Source organism: Rhea americana, unplaced genomic scaffold, assembly GCF_003343005.1.
Source record: "Rhea americana isolate MKP2758 unplaced genomic scaffold, rheAme1 scaffold_87, whole genome shotgun sequence".
Lineage (NCBI taxonomy): Eukaryota > Metazoa > Chordata > Aves > Rheiformes > Rheidae > Rhea > Rhea americana.
The window spans coordinates 2079280-2100464 of record NW_028187055.1 but is presented as its reverse complement, the minus strand read 5'-3'; positions in this window follow the sequence as shown (position 1 = coordinate 2100464).

The window sequence follows — 21185 nt, the reverse complement described above, 5'->3', positions numbered from 1 at the left end:
AATTTTGATAGTAAAAAGCTTTGCTCTAAATTTCTTTTTGATGTATTAGTACATTTACATTTACAACACTTGTTTTCATTTGAACACTTGAGAATTAATTGTAAGTTTTCAAATTTACTGTGTTGCAAGATTTATGGGTGAGAAGTTTTACAATGAAATTCAGTGATGTAGTCTACAGGAAGGAGCAGATCTGTAATTCATGAGTGTTAAAAAATTTTATATTTTCAATTTCTTGTAAAAGGGGGCAATTTTTATGATTAATGTGTGCCAAGTTGCCCACTCTGCTAACTAGGCCAAGAAACCGCAATGTATTCTTAATTTTCTTCTTGGTTTTATTGATGAAAATAGGGAGTATGTTAATAAAATTGAGGTTATAAAGCAATACAAGAGAAGCATGTGACATTTTAAAATGTCTAACATTTGATTCTAGTACTAAATTATTCTCATTCATTCTGTTTGTATACATTTGTATATATCTCCCGCTCTTTAGAGAAGGACTTGGGCTTTTGCTTGACATAAAAGGAGTTCTTAGATATTAAATGTAGGTTTCAACCTGAGATTAAAACAYGGGTATTCATGGTGTGGCTGCACCCCAAGTATGTAAGTTCTTGTTCTAGCCCGGTGGAACTCCAGAGCTGCTGGGCTGCCCAGCGAGTCGGGGGGAGAGGGTGGTGGCTGCACAGTGAGCTTTATAGAGTCTCTTGGAAAGTTTACTGGGTTTCCACTGAATTTCACAGGAGTTTTGCCGCCTAGGACATATATAGACACCTGAGTGTAAGGTTGTCTAAATCTCCAGCTGAATACCATCCCAAGAGTCAAACTTAGTGACTAACTGGGTAGTCTTCTAATAGCTTAACTAAATCCTGCATGATTACAAAGTTCTCAGAAGAGATTTATAGATTTTTTTTAGCAGTTTTAGATTTGCATTTGAATTAAATAAAACAATCTGAAGAAGTTTATTATCCTATGTCTAGTCATTCATTAAAGAAAATTATCCTACTATTTTTCAAGGTCAAAACTATTGAGGAAAGGAAAGTTGGGCTCCTGAGACCAATCAGGAGAGCAGAGCTTCCAAAGCAGAGTATGTGCTACTACAGAAAAATGATTTAAGAAGAAGGATTGGAGTAATTACAGACTGTTATTAGGATAGACATATTCAAAACAACAGAGTTGAAGTTCACAGAACTCTTTCTGTTGCTCTACTCTTGTCCTATTATGTGAATCAGACCTGTGGTTTTAGTTGCCAAATTTCATTTAGCAAATGAGAAGCTAAAAATCAATCAGATGTAATAATAGAATTATTTTACATTATATTTACATTGCTACCRTTGCTGTAAGGATATCATGTGAACAAAAGGTGAAGGCAGGGAATTCCAATAACCAATTCTCAGCAATTTTGTATATAGGCACTGGACTGAACTGTTTCTTCTAAAATGTGGATTGCCTCAAGAAAACATTTAGGAATTTCCCTTCTAATTGGAAGGATGTTGTGATGAAATTTCAACAAAGCCATCTTTCAAATGCTTTCTGGACATGAAATATTAAATTTAAATAATACCTTCCTATATGTCATATTAATGCAATAGCTTGATCTGGTTTTATAAATGGAAAAATTTTAAACTTAAAAAATTTATGGAAATTGTATGTGGTGAAAATATTTCTGAAAATATTTAGTCTTTCAGTGAAAAAAACCCAACTTCATGACACCATAAATTTCATTTCCTAATCAAGTCTATAACAGAAATACCCTTTGAACTGTGTGCACTAGTGGTACCTAAATGCCTGAACCATGCTCAAAAAACAGATGTGATCATAACATTACTGCTATTATCCTATTGATTTTTCATTGCTGCGGAATTGTTCTAGGTAAGGGCTAATCCAAGTTATGCATGGTTGACCATTTAAAAATGCTGAAGAATGTTTTTTTTTCAGATTCCATCTGTTTCTTTCTTGCAGAATTGAGAATATGATTTAGTTACTTGATCTCAGCTGGTTAAGAAAGTAGGAATACAGTTTGATAGTCAGAGTTCCTTCCTCCAGCACCACTAACTTTCTAAAATTTTGAGATACTTTGCATGTAAAGACCAGAACATAAGAGAGAGAATGAAGCTGAGACAGTATACATTTACCATAGCTTTATCAAGGACAGAACTTTTTTCTTGTTCTACATAAAAAGAGAAAAGTTTAATTAGTACRCTATAAATATTGTAACAAAATGAAAACAGAATTAAAATATGAATGCCAAAATACAGTTCCTTTTGGATTTTTGTTGAACATATAGTTCTGAATTGTCTTCTTTTTCTTTAATCTAAACTTTTATTCTATGTTTTCCTCCATTCAGGTTCCCAAGAGGGCATGAACATATCTGAGGCTGCTCTGGGCTTTGTGATCTTTGCTCCTCTATATTCACATTGTTGGTACCTGTTAATTTCTACGTGAAAAACTGAGGGTTTAAATACCTGCATCTAAGTGAAACAACATATCAACTTCTCCTCCAGCCAGTGGAGGTTAATGAACCTCAAATGGATTTGGAAATTTAGCTAACTGCTTAGAGTTTTGGAATCACATTGTGTCTGTCCTAATACTTACTTACAAACTTAATCACTCTTCCAAATTTTTTTGCAGTTTCAGGTCTGGCTTTTTMTGACATAATTATATTTAATTCTTTGCTGCAATATCTAGGGCTCTTTGTTTCATCAGTAAAACATTCCTAAATAAATTCTCCTTGTCAAGTCAAATGGTTAGGAACATTTTTATTGGGAATAATCTGAATGCTCTATTTGAATCTTGCTTCCTTAATTCTTATTATGGTTTTTAATGAATTTCTGTTCTCAAAGGTGAAACTGATATGTAAAAGATTTTTCTAAGTTCAGCTAATAACACCCTTCTTAAGCAATTCCCCCTAAAATATGTATTACTGCCATTTGAGTAATTTTATCAGAATAAATATATCTTCAAAGACCTACTTGAAGATGTAGTTACAAAAACGTGTACACACACACATATATACATACACACATATATATGTATGTATACATATGCATATCATATAAATCATATATACATATATATACACACATATCATACATATATGTATGATTGTTGCCCTGTAATTATTTTTTTAAAGTGAATATTATTGTGTTATGTAGATATTCAGCAGTAAGTGTCACAACAGTAACTCCTATACTCAATGGATATACACACCWGTAGTTCAACATTTGTTTTGGATATACATTTGCAAAACCTCTTTCCTAAAGGACTTGGTACACTGAAACTTTGTATTTTACAAAAACTTTCTTTGTTTATATTGCCATAGTTGTGTTTTGTATTTACCTCACTTTTCAGATTAAGATTTTTCCTTACTAGTATCAAAACTTTCCGTTTTGTTCTCAAGTAGTGGCTGTTAACATAGCTCTAACTTAATGGTGTCAGTATTCGGTGTCAGTATTCAACAGCAGGTGGGCATGTCACCAGAATAGAATTTTCTCGTAGGTATTTCTCATGTATTTCTCCTATGTATGTATTTCTCAATACTCAAATTACAAAAATTAGCATATGCTTAAATTTGTCAACTAGGAAAGAAATCAAATCATATTTACATTTTGCCTGGAAATTAGTATACATAGCTGTTTTTCAAATGCTGTAGAAAAGTTGTTCTTTCATAGGTTGACTATATTTAATTGATCTTTTTCTTGTCTTAAAATACGAAAAAACCTGAAGAACAGTTKCATTTATTTTGTATTATATAAACTMSTACATGATCTGAACTGTTTCCTATTGCTGCTTTTTAAAAGCTTCCTATTGCCARCATCTGCCTTCTGTTTTATTGTAACAAAAGTTATTTTGCATTATTCTTGTATTTTTATTTTTTTACATTATGTTACCTATTATATTACTCAAGATACAAAAAAAAATGTAATTATTGCAGATCTGATTTGTTCTCTTTAAAATAAACTAATAAATAATTCATATGTGCTAAATTTTCAAGTACTTCCTGCGGGGGTTGGGGGGGGGGCGAGCCCCCTGCCCCGTAAGTGCATACTAATGTGTTGATGTTGAGCAGAAACTTGCTGGGTGCAGGGGTGGTGGTGGAAATGCCACTGCGGGGGAGGAAGCAATAGGTCYGTGGCTGCCTTCGGAGGGCCTCGGGAATGCCGAAGTGGCCTTTGCTGCTGCCTTCCCCTTCCYCATATCCACGGAGAGGTTGTAGGAGTCCATCTCCGGGTCTCTTTTTGATCAGTCCTCATCAAGTGGCAGGATCCCCTCGCTTCTGGCAGGGGAGACGTCAAAGCACAGACGCCCTCGACATCTAGTATCACCTGGAGTCTTGACCATCTCTGCGTGCGATGCCTGCAGGCTTGATTTGTCAAGACTAAAGGGAAAGACCCACCTGCCTGCCCCCAAAATATCCAAACGTACATCAATAACCAGTGGAAATGCATAGGGGTAAAATAATCCCCAGGTGCGAGTGAAATGGTAAGTGGTCGCACAGCAGAAAGTATCAGCTGCTGGGTTTTATCATTTTGTGTAGCTCTTTAATCAGGTTTGAAAATGCTTTCTTTGGCCACAGTAGTATCCAGAAAATCTCAGCTGAAGTACATGTAGTGATTTACATTATTCAGTAAATACGCATTTCCAGAGGAAGATCTTATTTATCTAGCATATTTCCATAAATTGTCRGTCTTCTTTTCCTCCTCAGTCTACACAGATTTGAGCCAAAGGGACAGTTTATGTACTTAAAACTGGCATATGCTCAAGCACTGTGCTAAATCTGAACTTACATGTTACAGATTATTTTGGGGGGATTTACAACAGCAGGGAAGCTTGCTATTTAGTTCCTTTTRTGCAGGTTTTGTACCAGAATGTGTGCTTCATAGCTGATTTAAAAATAGTCACATTAAGCTCTCTGAAAAAAGTCACTATATTACCCAATAATTTAATAAATACAATAATTTAATAACTTTGAGCTCTTCTGCATCGATGTGTTGGTCCTGTGCTTCAGGGAGAACTGTAAACTGCAGAAATTTTGTGGCATCTCTCGTAGGAAATTCATTTGTTGTGGCACTGAAAAAGACGCAGTATCATTTCTCTTTCAAAACTATATTTTGCTAGCCCACAGGCAGCCCAGAGCCATGGCTCAGCCTCTCACTTAAAACTCCATGGGCAGGCCCAGCCACTGTGTTTTTCCTGGGATCTCTGCAGAATTGGATGCAGCAGCTCAAGAGCTTGATCCTCCCATGGTAGTGTTTTGACCAAGGACCAAGCAGTCTTAGTTAGCTAGAAAATACCTGGAAATTGTTCCCAAAGAGCTTACAATTCTATCAAGAACACGTACAGCTTATTTCAATGATATTATTATTAAAAAATATATAAYAAATTTTGTATTAGACCCAATAAGCAAGGCTTGATTTAGGCTTGTCCCAGTGAGGGAAGTGTCAAAAATATTGGAAATTAGTATTTCTGGTCTTCTTGCAGGAGGCCTYTCCTTGTCTGGAAGCAAATAACCAGTTTCAAGAACAGTTGTAGTTTTGTTTCAGCAGCCCAATAGGTGTATGTACGTAYGTATACACATGCAAGCTATACTTCATTACAYATGTTAAAAATACGCAGGGTATTGTAACATGAAAAATGTTGCTTTAGAGCAGTGAGTCGACATTGGCCAGCAGCGTTTGGTAGTTCCAGCTGTCAGGCAGCGCAGGGCTGACATGCAACGGGTAATTTCCGCTCTGCAGCTGCAGCTCCCGCGTCAGAACCGTGACACACAACGCCATTTACGTCAAGGGGAACACGCTACCAGAGCTTGCTCGGTTCAGCTGTGCTGTYTGTACATGAGTTTAATTAAATACTATTAAAATATACTACTATTTAAATAAATCAGCTGTTAACAAAGTCCTTTGATAGCTGCATGTTGCCTTGTGGCTACAGTATGAAATCTCGAGTCATGCCAACTTAACAGTAAAACTTTCACTTTTTCTGCTCGTGCCAGGACCTGCATGTTCAAACATTCAGTATTTACATTGCATACTACAACCGGTCACTACAACATTCAACCACAGCTGCCCACGCACCTGCGTACTTCTCGGAACAATAAAAAAGAAAAGGTTATTGCATTGGGAGGTGCTAGTAAAAGGTACCCGTGCTCACACATTCAAAATAGATGGAGATACCCATTTAACTTTTCATGTTACCTTTTTTACTGTACTATGTCCGTAYGTACATGGCATGTATTGACTTGTGGGCTCCACGTGGTTGTGGGACACTTCAAAGCCGGTGAGACGAACAAAGCAAAGTTCAGCCTCTGCTGAAGGGGCAAAAATGGATGGTAAGTTATAATTCAGTATAATATTGTGTGGTTTTTATTCTTTGAAAGAAAAAAAAATATCAGAAATACCTGAATGTTTCATTTCTTTTTCTACTAATCATATTATGGAGAATAATAGGAAAAAAGAGAAACCTCACTCGTARAGCAGGTGTCATTTTGTAGGTTACTATGAATCTTTGAATAGACATGACCAAAACTGTAAAGAACTGAGCTTTGCATAAACTCAAACCTTCGTTAGCAAGTGAATTTCTGCAGCATTCATTCTACTAAGGAAAACGCTTGAAGCCTGACTTGGTTCCACCAAGTTTTATTTCCGGGGAGGGCAGGCACTTTGAAGGCTGACAAAAGCGCGTCATTTCACCCCAAATCTCCCGGCGACTCTAGGACTGCGTTGCCTAAAACGTGCCCCAGGCAGCTTGCTTTGCCCTCTTGGCCAASCGTAGGTTATTCGCTCTCAGTCTGACCGTGCTGGTTGGATATTCTGCCTCGGCAGGTTTTTTGCTTCAGAAAGAATAACAGTAAGATCAGAGCTCTGCAGACCAGTAAAACCAGAGCAAACGCATTCCAGCAACGGGAAGCGGGTAGCGCCGTGCCAGCCCGGCTGGCCACTACACACACGCGTCTTCCTTAACTCTCGACTTAGAGGCGAATCGGCTGGCGTGAGCAACGCGCGCTCTGCTCGTGGGAGCGTGGAGTGGGAAGCGGTATGAAGGGTCTCTTTGGATTTTTGTGACCGTAATAAAGTATTTATGCAGTAAGTCACTTTTGCCTCCCGGGCTGGCAGCAGCCCCTTGAGGCACCCGGCTCCCACAGCCCCGTGGCGACCGTCCCGCCTGCACCCAGCCCGTGCCTGGCATTTCCCGCGGCAAGTTTTTCYGGGGTCTTCGAAGGGACCTGGGGGCCCGGGAGAGGAGGCTGCGGCTCTGCCGGGGCGCTGGGCTGAGAGCCGGCGCGCTGACGGCACCTCCGGCTTCCCGCCGTCCGCCTGCCTCCTCCTCTGCCGGGAACGTCCCGCCGCGGAGACGGGGGAGCGGGAGAAAGCGCTCAGAAAGTCTCCTTAGGAGGGAGAACTCTGCGTTACAAAAATACGCCTGCCGTCTGCGTGGAAAAGCGTGCCGGCAGCCCCGAAACACAGTCAGAACAAACCCCAGGCGACTCGGCTGAAGCAGCATCATCCTCCCTTCGCTGGGAGCTGGACCTGCCGCAGGCACCGCTCCGGAACAGCGCGTAGCTTCGCCCCCGGCTGTCCCGCGGGAAAGGCGCGACGCGTTAACGTGGCCGGGTCGCCGCGGGAGAGGGCAAAGCCGGCTGCGCTGTGACGGTGTCATCGGTGGAGGTCCCTCGGTGGAGGGCGACCAAAAAGGTTAGGCCGTTAGTTCGATGATTACAGTAAATCTTACCTAGCCTTGGGGAGGGTCCACTAATTTTGTAAAGGACAGGTGACAGTTTTCAGGCTTTTTTAAATGTCTTTAGCCAGGCAGAGCCTCTGCTGACCTTCCCCCGGAGACTGCCGCGCTGTGGTGGCCTGCTCCTTGGGCGGCGGGTTTCTCCAGGAGCCGTCGCGAGCAGTCGCTTGGAGCAGAGCGGAGCGCAGGCGGCCGTTATGTGAAGCGAAAGAACGAATGCACCGATTTTTGTATTCTGCCAATTCTCATTAATGTTTGCCTCGAGAAATGTTAAAACAAAGCCATGTGTCTGTAACGTGCCCCCGCCTTTAAAATGCTGCCATTTAAATTCACTTTTGTAATTTGAATTCATTTAAATAAGCCTATAAAGAATTCATAATAAAAATGTGTTAACAGATACACTCCCGCAGAACATTTTGCTTGGGTGGATGTAGCTTAAAAATGCATGACCCCAACTTGCCAAAGCTGTCTTCCTTCATGAGCAAGACACAGCAAGAATAGATGGCTTGAAGCCAGTATCGAACAGATCTATCTGAGAAAGAAGTGAGAGCGGTTAGCCATTGGGACAAGCTGCGAAGAGAAGTGGAGGATTTCCATGTCTGGATGTCTTCAAATCAACAATCAAATCTCCCTTGGAAGAGATGAGTAATCAAGCAAACATTTTGGGGGCCTCCACCAAGGGTAACTGGACGAAAGTCAATGGCCTGTGATCTATAAAAGATTACAATATTTAATAATTCCTCCTGGGATTAAGTCTGAGTTCAGGGTAAATTAAAATACAGATAAAGTGAGCATGACCTTCTGCACCCTGAATTCCCTTGCAGACCTTTCCTCTGCCAAACTCCGAGTATTGAGTGAGTAAGGAAATAATTATGGAAAAGCCCAGTTTTGAAACACTGCCTAGAAGATCATAGGCCCGCATGTCCCAGGAGACATCTGAAGGTGAAAATTTCTCCTGGTAGGGAGCAGCTTTTTTATTCTGAAGGGCCACCAAGGAGCCCCACTGCAAGCCAGCACGCACCCCGCAGCCCTCTTCAGCCCCACGTAYCCCTGTGTTGCAGGGTATTAGTCTGAGATAATGTTTTGACCTGATCAGTTATTCCACATCTACATCAAGTGTAAATCTTAGCAGGATTTGATCGTCTTCATGCTCAGCTTGGTCGTGAGTCYGAGGGCAGGCAAAGGGACTGAGCAAACCGCCTTATAAGTAAGCCATCACCAGTTCTCCCAAAACACGTTTTMTATCTAAGCGTTGATTCATCTGACAATTTTTTTTATTATTTAATAAAACTGAGCTGCCAGAAGTTAAGGCATAAGAACAGGCTGTTACATGGAAAACAAGCCACTACAAGCACTATGTAGATATTTATGATGATAGCGGTCTCTGTTCTGAGCCCAGCAGATAAATGCTGCTCAGAATTGCTCCGAGTGCACCACAGCAGGCATTAGAAACACATATAACCCTCTTAAATCTCAATTCTGYGGTAATAACTTTAAGAACAAGCATAAAGTTTTTAAACAGTCAGTATTTAAAGTGCATTTATGAACAGCATCACATCTCCAGTCCTTATGTAACAAATGAATAATCATTAGAGGAGGAAGCATTCAGGGGCTTTTCCATTCACACTAAATTATTGTTTGTGAGATATTCAGAAAAGCTGCAGCTATTTAAACCTACTTCTGTAATGTTTCTCTTGCAAAATAAGCAGATACATGACTTAATTTCAGACTAGCACTCTAACCAGTGCTATTTTTTTCAAAATTAAAAAGAAAAATTGGTACCTTTGCTTAGTGGATTCCTGTGATCTAAAGCTGCAGTGAGATATTTCCCTTGTTATCAGTATGCAGCTGCTTGCTTTAAATTCCTGACTTCTGAAATACTTTTTCAGACATGTCTGAAATAGAATATTTCATGTGGAAATAAAYGAGTTTGTGAAACCCTTTTAATTATTTTACTTTAGTGAAAAGATTAAAATCTTAGTCTTTCTCACCCCACATCCATGTCTTAACTTAAAAGAATATAAAGATTAATCATTTTCATGCCAAACACAGAACAAAGAGTATTTTTCCTTTTTCCCCACACAATCTGAAAGCCATCAAATTCCCCCGCCCACCCAGCGTGCGCATGAGTTGAACACTKCCACATACAAATTAAGGATCTGATCCAGCCGTCGCTTCTGAATGTGGCCCTACAGAGCCATACCACGTTCAGTGGGGAGTCACGGGCTTGGTTCAAAGCCCACAGAAGCTGTTGGGAATGTTTCCGTCACACACCTGGGATCAGGCATCTCCAAGAAATTAAAAGATTCAGAATTGGCAAATATGGCCCATGTCTAATTGCAACTGTAGACATTTGCTACTGCCCTAGTTTTGGAAAAAATTAACATCATATCAGTATTCAAGTCTTTGGAGGGGAGCATGTACCTGCTGTGAAGGGCTGCTGGGGAGCTGGGTTGGTCCTGAGCTCCCGCGGGCTCGTAGTGGCTTTTGCACCGGTGAACACGCCAAGCCTCCTGCCGCCGCTCCAGGGGAGCCTGGCACGCAGCATATTTACAAGAACAAGGAGTTAAACGTGGCTCGTTGGACCCTGGGCTGCTGCTGGTGAATACCCCACTACAGAGCCATCGCTATTGCTTGAAATTTTGTTCACTATAATCTGCACTTCGTATTTGCAATATGCATTTTAAGTCAGGTGTGCGTTAATGCATCCTTTATCCAGAATGAATAGCCCAGAATGATGAGTTTTTCATAATGACTTATCTAAGGCCATTTGATTTTTAATGTGCGTGTGTTTAGTTCAATGAAAATTACAGTCATTAAAATGAAATTATGTACAGAACAGAAAAAAAGACCAAAAGGTGTAACAAACACCACATTGATTTCTAATTGATTTCAAACAAAATGTTTAAAATAATTACTTGTACTTTCATCTCAGTAATAAAAAGATGTGAATATTTTGATAATTAACATTTATGTCCAAGCTATTAGATGCTCCGTTAGGGAGGGCAAGCCCATTTTTATGATGCTACGAAGGGTGACAACTTGGGAGTTAGCTTTATACAGCAGAGTGGACGTGCTTCACGGCATCCGAGCAACCCCAGATACTGTGGGAGATTCTCCAAGCTCCCTTTTGCGACTCTGCTCCCTCATGGCAAGCCTGTTACTTGGAAAGCATCGCTGAGCTGGGGCTTCCACAACRTTAGTGTGGAACACTAGCTGAGGTCAGCCACTTGGAGGCAGCTCTCAATTTAGGGCTCTGATCCTGAAAGTTTTGGCATCTGCTGGACCATCCCTTTGGCTGAGCGGATCCTGGGCATAAAGCCTAGCAGGTAACTCGGTGAGAAAGTATACCAGTTCAGTGTCATTTTTAAGTTCCTGTGAATATTTTTGCAAAAGACTCTGCTTTGATTCATTGATATTTGTCAATTAAAAAAAATGCTAGAAAATTCCCTAGCAGCCTACCATGGAGACTTTGAATAAGAAATGATACTTGGGGTACCCTTGAATCCACTATCATGAAGCATTGCCCGTCTTTAAAGCAATTTATCCCTAGCATGCCTCTGTAATGGCAGGTAGATCGTTGTCTGTTTTCATGGCTCCAAGTGATTCATCCTGCCAACTCACTCAGTGGCTTCAATGTGAACAGATTTCCTGCTAACTTTCACATTTTTCTGGTGCCTCTCACATATTCTGTATTTTTTAATGGAATCAGTTTGGGGCCCCCAGCTGGGATTGTATGGATGGGGAAAAAAAACATTTCTATTCCCTAGGCTCTATATTTGGTGGTTGTTCATCATTCATTTCTGCTATATTTATGTTCCAAATATTTCATCATCAGCTTTCTTCTGAAATGTTGCCTAATGCCATCTTACATTTATCACTGGAAAAGGAAAGTGAATTAAGTCCAGCAGTACTGGACTTCAGGGCGCTTTGCTGGCGTGCATGGGAGCTGGAGCTTTTGGGGCTAAAAATGCTGGCCTCCGGCTGCAAAAATCAGGCTTTCACTCGTAACGTTCCTCCAGGCATCTTGAGTCCTCCAACAAGTCATTTCAGGCCATGTTCAGAAGAGACTTTAGTRCCTGGAGACACATGCAAGTATTTAGTAGAAGCATCTACCTGCAACATATCCAGCTCCCTGTAGCTATTAACGATTCATCTAGCAGTCTAGCTACACATTTTGCTAAAAGTCTTTACAAAATGAGGCTTGCTTTAAATACTTGGAAAAGCTAACTGTAGCAAAGCCTTGCTTTGTAGAGGTATTGCTTGAGGATAAACACATCAATGTTTGTGAGGTTTTTGGCCTCTCTGTCCTGGGGGCTCATAACGGCAAGCCAAACATGGGGAAATATTAAAACACATGCACATGCGTGCGTGCACACACACAAATCCGGATAGGTCACCTTCACGTAATGTGGAGGTGGGAGGTTTATCACATCTCTTAGAAGCCGAACACAAACTCTTTTATCAGCTAGCCTAACCTGTAACACAGCGAGCTCTTTGCGCAGCTAGGGACTCCGCTGCGGTGGTAAGGAGGGCTCACTGGGCTGCTCCTCAGAGGTTACATAGGAAATACAGTGCGGAGCCCACGGTCACAGCCAGGAATCAGGTTTTGAACCAGTGGGACTCAATAAAGCCTGAAATTTGCATTTTCTGACAGTTATTTTGTATTTGTCTTTTTTTTAAGGAAGGCCAGCCCCCCCAGCAAGTTTGCCATTAGACGCTGCCTGCCTGTTTCTCATTATTAAAAATAAATTTACTTCTCAGCAAGAAATATACTCTCACCATGTCTGGCTGCCTTGAGGCAACAAGTAACAAATACGCGACAGCAGATGACAATGTGAGATGACAGGTAACACCTGCATGTGCCAGGACAAAACTGGACTGCGGCAGTTCACGTGCAAGGCTGGACCCGGCGCGAAGTGGTYGCTAGGATGATACCAGATGCAGCCAGTGAAAGTCTGACTGCTAATTTTTCCCTTCCAATGGCCCATACGATTTTAAACAGAAGTTTTCTCCAATGAAAAAATCCATCTAAGTTATTCCCTGACACTGCAGCTAGCTGAGAAACTTCCACTGAGGTTCCTGTGATAAAAAGGATTTTTTTGAAGAAACTTATTCTGCCTTTTTTTTTGTTTGTTTGTTTTGATGATGAAAACATCTCTGAGCACTGCTAAAATAAACCTCAAACATTTCCCGACCTTTTTCAGAGGGAACATATTGCAAAAGACACTTAGCAGCTCCGCCGGCGCTGGTTTCCGAGGGCACTGGTGGCTCTTCCGCGAGCCGCCTCCGCCACCGGCTCTTCGGCCCGGCTCGGGGGCCCCGTCCACGCTGCCCGCCTGGGAAGCGGTGGGGCGGCGCGGCCAGCTCTCCTCCTCCTCTTCTCCTCCCCCCTGCTACAGGCAGCAGGCTGGCGCTAGCGCAGACCGCAGCGTACGCCGCGGTGACGGTTTTGGTGGTACCCTGAAGGTACGTAGAAGATATTCGCAAAATTAGACCGAAACTCCGCAAACACTCGTCCCAGACAGTAAAAAGCCAATAGTAACAAAATAATTCACGGCCAGTTTCCTGGGAAGCTTGAGGCACCCGGTGAGGAGATGACACAGAAAAATCTGACAGAGCTCCTTGCCGCGGCAACAGCACGTTTTGGTGCAAGACAGTAAGGCCGGGAGCGCACTGCAGCGGCAGCGACTCACGCCAGTCATTTCCAGAGGCTTCCGCGGTAGCTGGTAATATCCCTAATTCTCAGCCACGGGCCGTCCCTTCCTCCCTGCGCTCACTGACTCGGGGGAGCTGCTGCTGCTTCTTTCTTTCCTCTTCTTTCTCTCAGAAAGCCGACGCCGTTCTCCGCTTCGTTCACCATGCGCCGAAGGACACGTCGCCGATTTGAACGGAAACGTTTCCTCGCCTCCTTCCCGCAAACGCCGCGGGGCAACCGCGGGACGAGGCGCGGGCCGTTCTTCCCCGTTTCGGCACCGCAACGAGCGGCCCCTGCGCGGCCGGAAAGCCCCCGCTGCCTCCCGCGGAGGAGGAGGCCCCGCTCGCCCGAGCGCGGGGGCTGCCCCGGCACCGGCGGGATGCGCTCGACGCGCTCGCCCKCCGGCCGCGTCGCCGCCTCCGCAGCCTCGCGCGGGCTCCGCCGCAAGGCCTCCCGCGCGGTTTGACTCGCAAAAGCTGACGCGGACGAAAACTGTGCTAATTAGGAGAGCGTAACAGCCTTTGACTTAATCTTCAGGTCTGCTGYAGGTCATGCGTGGGGGAATATGGTCTCATACAATTATAAATTAACGAGGAGCGTGTTATTTGTGACAACGAACTCTTTGTGGTTTACGGTTTACTAAAGAATATTGTTAAAAGAGGATTTTGCACTCTCGGGGCAATTTGTGTTGGAACGAGCCTGTTGATAAGCTGCAGGTGTCTCATTAAATTCTGGTGGCGATTAGAAGCAGCAGCCACGTGCAGAGATGTTCATCGGGGGCTCCGGGACGGGTGCTGTCACGCTTGCTTTTTCCCTAATAGCTACACACATTACTTAGCAATGATGCTCAGCTGCTGTGAGCACAAGTCTGCAAAAATAGCAGGTTTCCATCCAGAAGTGAACGAACGGCATGGAGCCAGCTATTGATTTACAGATTGACACGTATCCCTTTCTAATGACTCTATAAACGCTTGCTACTTGCAGCTACTTACTTTTCTTCAGGAGTACGTTAGAAATAATTTTCCACTTGGTAAGCGGAAGCACGCAGCATGGTATTTYTGCTGTCCGTTTTCTTACGCAGAGCTGTAACGGGCTGCTTTATGCAGCTACGCTGGGAAGAGAGATTGAGCAAGTTTGTCAGTATTCCCAGTCCTGGTAAAATGGCTTGGCCTGAAGGCAAGATGGATACGTGCCCATTTCTTCCCAGCACTGACTTGTGTTTGAAAACAGCAACTTGGCATAACCCTTAAAAAAAACCAAAACCCCTCCAAACAATAACCCTTTTGTATCTGCTATATATACTACTTCYTTGGGGAGAAAAAGCAGTAATATTCAAGCTTCTAGTAGTAGTGATACATTATTTAGAAACTGCTATTTCTTATTCAGCTGAACACCTAAAAATATTTGTTTTCATAATTCTACAGAATTTATTTTACAAGTTTCTTCTGCTTACATGACAATTACCTTTCAAAATGTTTGTATCTCCAGTGTTTGGCTGGTCTCTTTACATCCATAATCTYGCAGTTGTGTCTAAGAAACTAAACAAGAACCGGTGGGATTTCCTCAACGTTGAGGGTCTCTTTGAAGGAAGTATGCAAGTCACACTGCAGGACACCATACTAGTGGACCTGAGTCTGAATTTGTTTTACACTGTGGTCTTGTTCCTGAAGGTCTTCTAAACAGTATAAGTGTAAAGGGGTCCTAATGTGAATGCAGATTCAGGCATTGTTGGCTTTGGCTAGGCCAGAGTATGAAACCTGTAATTAAGCTTAGAGTGGAAGATGCCTAACTGGATAGAGCACTTTTTAAGTAGAGACAAATGCTAGCCAAATATGTGCTCTGGCTCCTTTGTATAAAGAATATCCACAGTTATAAGAAACATTTGGGTATTTGGAATAATAATTGTTAAGACAGAAGATTATGTTTTTCTGATTTTTAAACTTTGTGGTGATGTTTTTGGAAAGGATGCAGGTCCTGAGATATGGAGATCCATGGCTGGAGCAGTCCAACCTCCTGCTCAAAGCAGGCCTCGCTAGACCAGACTGCTCAGGGCCTTGTCCTGTCAAGTGTGAGTATCTCCAAGATATACTCCACAACCTCTATGGGCCCCTGTTCCAGTGTCTGACCATCTTTAAAAGATCTTTAAACGTCTGACCATGTTCCAGGTTCTTCCCACTGCTGCTTGTCCCGTCACCATGCACCTCTGAGAAGAGTTTGGGTCCACCTTCGCCGCACCCTCCGGTTAGCTGTAGACAGCTGTAAGCTGTTTTTTCTTATGGCTGAATAAGTCCAGTTCACAGCCTCTTCTCATAATAATCTCCCCTATTCTTATGCAAGAGAGAGAGGGAGAGAGGCACTGTTCTTTGGTATGGCTTTCTTCTTTTAATTAGAAGATGTGGGTTGTTATGCCTATGTGTCATCTTCTGCTTTTAATTGCACTTCGTAGTAGAAGTGTCCACAAATATATACACAAAGACCCTTTGAAAACCCATACATCTCGATCTGGCATTACTCCAGCTCTGCTCTGCATTCCAGCATAATTGCAGCTTGAGGACATGTACTTGGAGCAGCTAGTTTAAATATTTATAGCCATCCAGTGGCACACACCAGCTACCAGATTTTTTTCTTCAAGTGCCTCAGCAGGTGTGTGTGCCTGCACTGGAATACTGTCTGCTTCCAGAGACCATTATCAGCATCTGACCTAGCTGAGAGCTCTGCAAATTCCTGGACTACAGATTAGACATAGCCTTACTGTGCTTTACTGCCTAAAATACAAAAGAATGGAGCCTGTAAGTTCTTTCTCTTCCTTTACACTTTCCCAAAAAGCTGCCTCATTTTGTACTGATTACTCAGAAAAATTTTCTCTATTATTTCCTGCATTGAAGAACAGATAGTATTAAATTTGCTCCTGTGATCTTTTTGCAGCGTGTGCATTGTGAGAGCAGATCTTTCCCAGAAAAGCTTGCACGAGGCTGTGAAAACCCTGCAACTGTGGGAACAGGGTGAAATCAGTACATGAGCCACTTGCCTGGTGCTGTATTTGCTTTGTTTCCTTTCATTGCCCTTCTTGACATGAATGCAGCGTATCCCTGGGGCGGCAGCCTCAGCAAGGGAAAGGCTCTTTTCACCAGCAAGGGAGGCAGGGGACAGCGAGTGGTGGCCGAGCTCCCCCTCCCAGCGCCCCACCACWGCATCGGCCCTCGGCAGGGACCTGCTGCTGAGGAGGGATTAATTCAGCCTCTGCCCTGCTTGGATCCCTGCCTCCTTCGACCAGCTTGCAAGGGTGCCAGTCTGAGGGAGTTATGACAGATTTTCCTGGTGTCAACACCTCAGGACTGGGAACTGTGCTAAAAATCTCTGCAGTCCATCTGGCAGCCTATTACGATGTGTTAGAGAAGTGGCTTTTACTTCCTAGTGAACCTGAGCTTGAGCACTGGGGAGTTAATGCACGTAACTCACTGCCCCACTCTCTGAGCTGACCTGATCCTTGGGTCCTGTCACTCAGTTTCTGCTGTGGTTCAAAGACTTATTTTAAATGTTTTGATTTCGTGTTTTCTGCTTTATCTCCTGCATTTGCAAAAACCGAGACACTGTTCCCCCCTGACCTTTAGATCACTGTGCCTGGGACCATGTGGGTCACAAAACGCCAAGGCTGCTACGTAGCGCTGAGAGCGGGAGCAAGGAGGAACCAGCGCGAGCTGTAGCATTGAGCCGGCCGCCCTTGCTTTTGTCCAAGGAAAGGAGGAGAGACGAACTCGTTCYCCAGAGCTCGCTGCCTGGGCTGCGATCCAGGTGAAGCTGTGGCCCTGCCACCAACATGCCAGACACCACTGCGCTGCCTCCGTGCGGGGCAGTGACGGCGATGCTCTCTGCCGTGGTCCTTGAGGAGTACTTCTGGATTGCTTCTGAGAAAGCAGCCCCRTGTTGCTCTTGCTACTGAGCCAGGGTGAAAAAAGCAGCGGACTGCAGTGGAATTTTTGTATTCTCACGTATATTAAATGAACATGTTTCTCGTATTACTCTGGCTGCTTAAAATGCAAGTTGCTTCTGCTTTCCTACTGGCATGAACAAAGAGTAAACACTGAAATGGCAGTAAGTTATGCCAGTGTAAAGCAAAATCCAACCTGAGCCTAAAAACATGCCCTAATATTACRTATGAATTTGTGCAAGTACTTATACAAGGGAAAATGAACATAAAAAGGATAAAGTGGGRCTGAAGCTCTCTCTCTGATATTTAATACAAATTCCATTTGCAAGCATTTCTGTAGTGCTTATCATTTTGTTTTCTGAGTCTTGGCTTGATTTCTTCTTGAGAGATATCTACAGAAAGGGCTATGAAAATACATCCAGTGTGCTTGCATTATCTAATGCCTCTTAARCGATATTGCTTTGACTAATATAATACTGTTCATCTGATATTTTGTAAGAGCTGAAGACTAGAATTTGGTCCAAAAAAATTTAACTCTTTAATCTCCTGGGAAASTCCAGAGAAATCAATGGGTAAAAAGGCAGATTCATTTGATTCATTATTTTTATAAATTCTACAGTGCTCATTTATATTGCTAATTGCTCTTGCATTTTCACAATTTATATAGAATATGAATAATAAAAATGTCATACATTTAGGGACTATTCATGATATTACAGTTCAACAAATAGACATACGAGTCTCTATGCATATACATAGTGCCTTTACTCCACACTTGAATAGGATGACTAAAGGAAAAGGCCGTGAATATAAGTTTGCAGGGGCTTTTTGTTTCTCCATGGTGTATTCTGAATACACAGTATCACTAAGAGTCAGTTATAGTCTTAATCCTTGTAAAAGTGTACCTGAACATATATTTGAAAAAGCATTTATTTGTACATATGTAATCTAGAATCAGATAGGATAGTACTGATATTTTTACCTTAAAAACTAAATTCTGAAAGCTAGAGTAATTACGTAGATATTTATTTAGTTGTTGTTAGACATCAAGTCTACTCATCAGGCCCTGGTTCCACATAATAGTTATTTAACCACTGATAACTATCTGCGAGATATGAATGGTGGTTAATAACCATTGGACTAGAGACAAATTTAATCATTGGGAAACRAAGTTCCCCTAAATATTAACTTTCTTGGGATTATGGAGAATGCCCCTTTCCTGAATGCAGTGGTACAGCCTGAAACGTCCCACACAGAAATGGAAAAGAAATAACTGGCATACGAGTGAAATTTGGGACAGTAAACAGGTCCTGCTTTTTAATTTTTTTTTTTTTTTTTTTTTTGAATGGGAAAGAAAGTAAGCTTTAAATTATACAGATACGGAGAAATGTTAATCTATGAATGTACACAGGGTATTGGCTGAACAACCTATTTGTTCAGCTGTTTGCATTTAGCCAGAGTACCTCTTTTTAGAAATAAACTTTAACTTTGCTCTTTTCTGCAACTTTACATGTCGTACCTTTAAGAGAATGAACCCCTTCTGAACTCAATAYAGTTTGGTCTTTTCCTGCTGTAGCACGAATCTTGGAGAGATTATGACCAATTTAAGCAGGATGGGGGAACTCTGTTTCTAACTAACTACAACCAAACCGCTAAGGAAGCAGCAAGGGAAAAGGAGAGGTATTCACAGTACTCTCCAGCTTGGATTACATGTATCTTGAAAGCACTAGCAGCAGACGCTTGTGGAAGTGATTATGCACTGGATTTTGCTGCCGTTACCACATATGCTCATCTGTAGTATAGGAAAAAGCCTCTTCAGTCTGCAGAAAAGAAGCTCAAAGTATATTTCAGAAGGCAAAAATAATCACAGAGTTTTAAAGGAGCTCAGCAATCACGCTGCTGTTCAGGGGCCCAAGCCTGCAGGATACTAGTTTATCAAAACTTAAAAAAAAAAGAAAAGGAAAGAAAGGAAAAGAAAAGAAAAAAGAAAAAAGAAACAGGATTATGGACCATAGCTTTTCTAGAGATTTCAATACTTTTTAAAATACTACAATTTATGGACATACAATTTATTAATAAAAGTAGTCTTTCCTCTTTTTTCTTCCTGGCTGACAGGAGGGTGGCTCTGTCTACTTGATAGAGCCTTAAACACATATGTGAATACGAAGATGTCTGTATCCCTTCAGTTTTTGTTGTTGTTACATGTTTTAAAGAAATACCAAATGAGTGTTCAGGACTTTTTTCCTTGACTTTTTCTGATTTTTAAATACAGAGTCTCTCACTACCTTTGGTTCTGAGCTCAGTTCTCTTGGATGATCATTCTTCCCAGCTATTCATTAGTTCACTCTCTACCTGCTGCTACCTTTTTCTGCTACTGAAAGACTTGCCAAGAAGTAAATTTTTCCACTGATTTTACTGATGCTCCTGTAAAGTGCCAGTGCCAGTGACTAAAGCTCTTTGAGAGTGACACCGCCTKTTGCCTGAATTCACTGCAGATTAGTCCCAACAGGCTGATTTCAACTTTTCTCTGTACCAGGCTTTTAAAGATATCTGCCAGTTGTGCCAGGATATCTCCACTGATCCCAGTTGTGGGGTTTTTTTACAGTTGGTTGTCCAGATGTGTCAACTGATATTAGAACAGCAAGGCTCCAAAGTTACAACCTGATACTCACTAAAAGCTGCCACCATTTGTCACCTTCTCAGGCCATTATGTGCAACAATATGATCTGTTGGAAGTGAGGTAACAAGGTATATGGCTTCTTTTATTCTTTTTTCTTTCTTTCTTTCTTTTTGGAAAATCATGTAAGGAATAAATCAGGTAGCCTGGGTCCATGCTTTTCAAATGGAGGGAAAAAATCAATTAGAAGTCCCTAACTCCTTCAAYTTCCAAATCTCATTTTTCACCTGTAGGAAATGTTTTGTTCAATCAATGTTTCTAATCAAAAGAAAACAAACCTCTCCCTCTATTCTCCCCTTGTTCCAAATATCTGTTATCTATCGCTGTCTCAAGCAATGTATGTGAACACTCTCAGGGTGGGGAGGGAGTAGCGGGCTTTATGTGAGAGACTGTGGCTATAGTTATAACCTGCTGCTCTGGGTTAGTCACCATTACGTTAATGTTAAAAGCCTAAGGGAGGCTATGTAAATCTTTTGGGGTAGGGGAGTCTTGTGCTGTTCCACATCACCCCAGTGTGGGATTATCACTTGCAGATATTTTTGCAAAGCATTTAATACTAAAAGGACTAAAATCTGATTTTAAGGAGTAGTTGTTCCATACRAATCTTAAGAGAAGGGATGAATCTATCTTTCCTAAAGGTTATGACATAGACTTCCAACTGTACTCACCTCTTGTAAAAYGTGGGAACAGATAATGTATTTAGATTATTGCAGAGTTGAAGCACATGCCGTTACTCGAGAGGCAGAGAAGGAATAAACAATGACTTCATGTCATTCCTGTTTCACAGAGGGCAATAAATATAGGGAGAAAGTTGCTGAGTAAGGCACTAATGCACCAAGTGCTAGAAATGAATCAAGAGGTAGTGCCATTTTTATAGGGACAAAAGGAGTGAGGAACAGACTGACCAAGCAAAGAAATGAGGCTMAGATCAATTTAAAGGGAACAGACTTGCTGGATTAAGTGGCCATTTCCAGTGCAGCCAACTGTTATTAGTAAATCYATATAAGAGAAGTCATCTTTTATGTGGAAGGGATGAACAAAGAACAGCAGGAAGAATCTTACGCACTGTAATTTCACAAAACTACAGTRAAGTAGATAGCAAACAGGGATGCCAAGTAGGCAGGTGCTTTGGAGATACTTCAAAGCRAGGGAAG